Source organism: Sciurus vulgaris (genome assembly GCF_902686455.1).
Source record: "Sciurus vulgaris genome assembly, chromosome: 11".
NCBI classification, from domain to species: Eukaryota; Metazoa; Chordata; class Mammalia; order Rodentia; family Sciuridae; genus Sciurus; species Sciurus vulgaris.
The window spans coordinates 80,368,324-80,374,831 of NC_136472.1; the positions used below are offsets into that span (position 1 = coordinate 80,368,324).

The 6,508-nt window shown below is 42.7% G+C and overlaps 1 protein-coding gene and 1 long non-coding RNA gene across 3 annotated transcripts in view; one reads left to right on the forward strand and one right to left on the reverse strand.

Moving 5' to 3' along the window:
- Positions 1-3,647, reverse strand: part of RAB30 (RAB30, member RAS oncogene family) — an 81,115-nt gene extending 77,468 nt beyond the window's left edge. The window contains exon 1 of one of the 2 annotated variants that reach the window (XM_079105628.1): positions 3,429-3,647. The gene's annotated coding sequence lies outside the window, so the exon portion shown is untranslated. The remainder of the gene's footprint in view (positions 1-3,428) is intronic. The other variant, XM_079105627.1, reaches the window with a different exon arrangement.
- Positions 3,648-3,794: 147 nt separating this feature from the next.
- Positions 3,795-6,261, forward strand: LOC306640135. The gene is made up of 2 exons (XR_013757756.1): positions 3,795-4,569; positions 4,764-6,261. It is a non-coding gene; the product is annotated as an uncharacterized lncRNA (long non-coding RNA).
- Positions 6,262-6,508: the final 247 nt, after the last annotated feature.

Below are 6,508 nucleotides of genomic sequence, written 5' to 3' on the forward strand. Positions count from 1 at the left end.
TCAATGCCATATTCCTAGCATGGAGCACATATACCTGGGGATCAGTATAACTTAGTAGAATAAATACATTTAAAAGATAGGTGTTTCTACATACTCACTCCAACCAATCCTTTCCCCTAATCTCTTCTTAATGGTCAGGATAACTTTTTTTTTTTTTTTTTAACTATTCCATGTCATTCATCTAGCTAATTAAAGCCCTCCCTAGGTTCCCATTGCCCTTAAGAAAAAGACAAAAATTTACCTGTAGCTCAGAAAACTGCCACTCTACAGCCTCTGCCCACCTCTCCAGTCTCAATTTCTCATTTTGGTCTCTGTTCCCTTGCTCTTTCCTTTGTACCTTGACCATGCAGTTCCCTCTGCAAGAAACTCTCTTCATTCCATTCTAAGCACCTGCCATAGTCATCCTGAATTACTTCCACTCACTTTTCAAGTGTTTGAAAGTGTCAATCCAACAGGAAACCTTCCCTGGTTGCCCCAGACAAGAGGAAGCACCACATTGTGGACTTTCCTCCTTCTATCACACATTCCCCTTTGGAAGTAACATTTATCACACCTACAATTGTTCAAGGATTGTCTCTCTTGTTAGAATATAAGCTCTATAAGGACAAGGGAAGCATTTCTTTTCACATTTCATTTCACATTTTGTTTATACACAATGGCTGCTATGCTCAGAATAGGTTGGGACCAGATCATAGAGGACTATCACATCAGGACAAATAAACCAAGGGGCAATATATAAACCTAAAAGAAATGTGTAGTTACTTATGGGCAAGAGAGGTCCCAAATGACAGCTTGAATCTGCCTATCACAATAGTTGCCCTCGAAGGTACAACATTTAGACTTGCCAAGCCTTGAAGAAACACTACTATTAAGAAACACAAGTGGGCGAATAGCTCACCCCATAGAGTGCTTGCCCAGCTTGTGCACGGGCCAGGGTTCGAATCCCCATGCACCTTGGAGAAGAAACACAACTACAACCTTTCTCCCTACAAAAGGGCTGTAAAATAACAAACTTCTTTTCTCCAAGATGAGAAGAAAAAACAGGAAGAAATCTTTTGCCCCTCCAAGTACCTTCAAAAACCAAATGGGCAGTTTGATCCCCTGATTGCTCCTTAACAATTAACAAGGAACAGCAAGCAAGGGGAAAAACAGTCTTCCCGTTCCCACCACTCACTGAAGCAGGGATAAGAAAATTTAAAAATGTATTCAATAAGGCAGAAACTATTTGAAGACTATATAAAAATGTTGCTAACCCACTGGCAGTTTTTGTTTTTTGTTTCTTGGTACTGGGGACTGAACCCAGGGGCACAGTACTGCTAAGCCACACCCCCAGTCCCTTTAATTTTATTTATTTATTTATTTTTGAAATGGGGTCTGGCTAAATTGCCCAGGATGGTCTCAAATTTGTAATCCTCCTGCCTCAGCATCCCAAGTTGTTGGGATTATATGTGTGTCCCACCACACCAGCACATTTGGCAGTTCTTAACAGGTGCCAACAAAAGAAAAAGTGGCAGGAGCTCAACTGCAATATTTCATTGTCCACAAGCTGCTGGGGCCAGATCATGTCTATTACAGAAACCACAAACCAGGCCAAGGGTCAGGTTCGTTGCTGCTCATCCTGCCAAGCACAGAGTGCAAGAAAAAAGAAAAGCCAAAGCCTCTTCATAAAAGGACTCAATAACTATCCACACAGTCTACATCCGCCCTGGGGTTCCTGAGGGGAAGGAGGAGAGGGGAGGGTATTCTGAGGTTGGAAAGAGACTTAGAGAAAGAGATGTGACATATTGGGAATAAAGGGGAGATCCTAAAGTAGGGAAAATATGAACTGCAAATAGGGAAAAACAATTTCAAGAGATGTGGGTGGGGTAGGGTAAGAAAGGAAGGTGTAGAAGAAAAGGGTAGGTTGTCTGCAAGAGCAGAGTAAGCAACAGAGATGTAGGGAGAGGCAGACTGTTGGATCTTTTCCCTATTCCAAAAGCTGCTCATTGCATCCCAATAAATCATTCTACTACAAAGCCTATACAAAGGATTGTCTTTGCATTCAGTAACAAGCAACATTTAAGGAAGTATCACCCATCTGCAACTTTGGGGATCTAAGGGTCTGAATTAAAAATGAACAAAATTGGTTCACTGCAGCTGAAGGCAGCTAGTAATGACGTTCGCAATCCCAGACTCAGCTGTGAAAGGTTTAGCATTTTAGAGTTAAGCAAATACTCTGGCATTTCTCCTTCTTTTGACATTCCAAAAGGGGGTGTGGTTGACCCCAGGTCCATTCATTTCCAGGGTTGTAAATCTCTCAGCTAAGACTGGCCCCTTCTGTTCTAGAGTCTGCCAGCTGTTTATCTCAAAGTAACATATTTACTGCACTGATCATCTCTTTACCTCCTAAAAGAAAGTCAACATCATACAAGGCAGAATGCTTTTTTCCCTGTTAGTGTCAGTTTGTTTAAAAACAATCACTACCACCAAACTGAGCACACCAGTATGCTCCCTGGTTTCCCTGGCCAGGATTACTAACAGCAATGGCAAATGAAGGTTGATAACACTAACTTTTCCTTTCCCTAACGTGCTAAAATAAACCCAGGTTTCCCTAATGGATCCCGACTGCAAACCGTTACTTGTGAGTGGTGACTGTGCCTCGGGAAACAGCAGCTCGTTATGGTACCATTGTCAGTGGCGAGGAGCCTATTGCAATGTAATTTAAAACACTCACACAAGCACAAATCTGTCGGCTCCACTTCCAAACAATCCTGAATCCTGCAGTCGGGAGAACGGAAAACACTTTAAAATGCTGCTTCCAGCAGCCTAACAGAACCTTCCCCAGACACGTGAAATGTTTCTGACTGGCACGGAGTGCACCATTAAAGGACACTGTCACCTCAAATCAGCAGAAAAGGCGAGACAAACGGCATAGGCATACACACATAAAATAAAGCCCTACGAAACTTAAGCTGCTCAGAAGAAGCATGCACCTCTTAAAAATGAATAGTGTGTGCTCGTCCAAGCGACACAGAAATGTTCTAAAGTAGTGCGACCACATTAAATCACTGTCTCCATTTCTCCCCACGCATCACCCCTTCCCACTCAAACCTCAGCACTCGGGCTGTGACAGGACTGCAGTCCCCTACCTCTGCCCTCCTCTGATTTTCCAAGAGCACTTCCCAACATCCTTCCCAGCCCAGCCCCCTCTACCAGCCTCAAAAGGTTGAGAGGAGTTGCGACTAGGGAATTGGCAGGCACCGGTCCTCTGGTGGGTGCATGTGCCGGAGTTCTTTGCAGTGACCCAAATTTGCACAGAGCTTTTCCCTTAGCAGCGCCTGTGAGAACCGCCAATCCCCCCCGCCCCCATCTTCCCAAAAGAAAAGCCTTGAGAACTAAGCGGGAGGAATAACTTGGGAGAACCATTTGAATAAATCACTTCAACTCACCTGGTTTGGGATTTTTCTCCCCACCCCAGGCATAAACAGAAATGATGTGCGAAAGAGTCACGCACGCAAGGGAAGGTACTGCGATGTCCTAAGTCCAAGGGCTAGAGTCGGTCCCTGCCCTGGAGCTGCTGCTACTCTTAGCTCAGCTGGAGCGAGCGGCAATCGCAAGCCCAGCAGCAGCAGGGGGGTGGATAGACCGTAGCACAATGAATGCAGTGGGGTTTTTACAATGACATCATCTCTCTGTCCAAGGGGCCCCAATAGCCATGCTCCGGAGAGATGCATTCTGGGAATGGTAGTCTTCTTGCGTCCCGGCGAGACACCGAGGCTACCGCCGGAACTACAATGCCCAAAATGCGCCAAGGTCGGACGCGCCCGAGCGAGGGAGCGGAGGGAATTCGGCAGCCATGTTAGGAGTGCCGGGACGACTCCGCTGATCCGCGCGGAGAATCTGGGGACAGCGGGAATCGAGTGTTGGTGCGGTGGGGACGGTGAGGTGCAGGGTGAGCCTTTCGGGGAGCCTTGGGCCCCAACCCGGTTGGGAACCGGGTGGAGACCGCACTGGGGACTGATGTCCGGCGGGTCCGACTGGGTGGCATCTGGATCGAGGCCGAGTAAGCCTCCGCCTCACGGTCCTGCTGTGTTGCACGGCGCCCCACGCCTCTCGCCCCATTTTCTAAGGGATTGAGGGAGGCGTTTTATTTCTGGGCATGGAGGCTCCCTTAGACTGGCTAGCTGGAGCGTCGCTGTAGGTGCCTCTGTTGAGGTGCGAGCGACGACCCGCGCGCCTTTAGATGGAGAAGCCGACTTTCACCCAAGGAGCCGTGCGAAACTTCGACCTTATGTGTATCTTCTTGCTATTTATTTTGCAACCATCATGCCCCCTCTACCAGGTATGGGCCTAAACTTATTTTTCATACAGAAATCGTTGACTTCAAAGAAATCGTTGCTGGAAGGTACGGGCTAGAAAGGGACATCACTTTGGCCTTGCAGATGAGAAAAAATAGGGAGCATCCTAAAGGAGAAACACCCAGTCGACCAACTCACTGACCAGCGAGAGCAGGGAGGTTGAAAGGGCATATTATTGATGATAAGCTTACTGAAGACCGGCGAACTGATCCCTAGTAACACTGGTTCTTGGGTAAACGAAGTGTTTACTAAGTTGATCAACATGGATCACCCGTTTATTTTTAAAATTCATCTAGTGTTTAGTTTGTGGTACTCCATGTGTATGAGTGCTTGAAGAACTTTTAAGTCATTTTGCCCAGTATCTTAAATGAACTGTATTTTTTCCCCAATTTACTAAAACAGTATTGTATGTTTGTTCTTTTTCAGAATCTGACTACACAATGGAAAGATGGGAAATTTCGTTTCCTATTGAGGGTGCCTCAGGGGTTAAAGAAAATGCTGATATGTGTGTTTTGTGCTTTTTTCCTCTCTCTCCCTTCTACACTTTATTTTGAAAACAGAATTAACTGTGGTCTGGGGGTGAGTGAAGGTATACACTATATCTCTATTAGGACTTAATAAAACTAGAGCAGATAGTTTCTCCTACTTGGAAAAAAAAAAAAGGCTAGTCAGAATGATTTAAAATGACCAAAACATGCAGAAACAGTCTTTCAGATGTATGCAGATGATAATTATAAAAACAATTTGACAGACCCAACATATGTCATGTTTCTGGGAACAAGCTGCAAGATGAGTCACTTTGTGTCATTCTTACACAAAGGTAAATTGTTGGTGTCCCTTATCCATGAATAGGACAACGAACAAGGCTCATACAAATAGTATGTTATTCAGAAACATTTTTGCAAATACCAGTGGTAAGTAATGGGAAAGAAGCAAATGTTTATTTTTTTTTTTCCTGACTCTGATTTAACTACAGAAGTGTTTTAAGCTAATAAATCTTGTTCATTTTATAAGACAGTTATATAAGCAACAACCTTAGTTCGATTTACTGTGGAAGGCTAGTTTATAGGAAGAAAAAGGAAAGGACTGCTCAAAAATCTTATGTGTGAAAAATGAGATCTGTATAATGCAGTGATATGTTTTCAGTTTAAAGTTTTTCTAAGCGTACATCTGGATATCTAACCATATGTGAAACAGACCTATTCAGTATCCTTAAAAGACTCCATGATTTAATTCTTTCTTTGAGGAGAAAAAAAAAAAATCCTTCACACCTCTTTAGAAATATGATTAACAGATTAGTATTTGTGGTGTTGGTGATACTAACTTCTGAAAGAATAACCTGTGACCCAGAGAAAACACTATGAATTAGGAAAACATTTTAAAAGTGGAATTAGGAATATCTTAAAGAGATAAACTACATTCTTTAAATCTGTCAAAAGATGGAGTATCGTAGGTATCACCTTTAAGAGTACAAAGCCAGTTGCTTTTAGAGCAAAGTTTTGTTTTGTTTTTCAAGAAATATGTCAGGATTGCTTATAAAGTCTAAAAATGTATAACTACTGCCCACCCATCCATGTTGAATTCTCCAGAATTGGAACAAAGTATTAAGTGTTTTTAAAACTTTATAGGTGTGTCTACAGAGCTTGGGTGGAGTAGTCTTCTACATCCTGTATTTGTGTTTTTGTTATGTGTAATGCAAGGAATAACAAAAGGTTTGGCAAAAACTTCAGTTCACTGCTGATTTTACCCATGTGAATTCTAAAAATGTGTAGATGAAGAATTCACCTGGTGATCAACTTGAACATGGCATGTGGGGAGCAAAGGCATTTGAAAGTGGGGAGAAGAAATCAATGTTAACCTTAAAAGTACCACCATATCCTCACTTAACTAGATATTTCTGAGAGCATGGGTTTAGCCTAACACTTAAGAAAGACTAATGATAAGAGAACCCAGTAACAACACAATGCCAGTAAGAACTCATTGCTATGATGAAATTAACATAGTTATTCAGAAATTTAGAAGAAATAGAATTACCTAGAAAGAGGCAACATGATACTTTGGTTTTTGGAATTTTCTGGCAATATCAACTCTGCCCTAAATCTTGAATTTTTTATATTATTGATATCTTAACATTCTTGATGTTTGAGTAAACATAGTAGAGTATCTAAAGT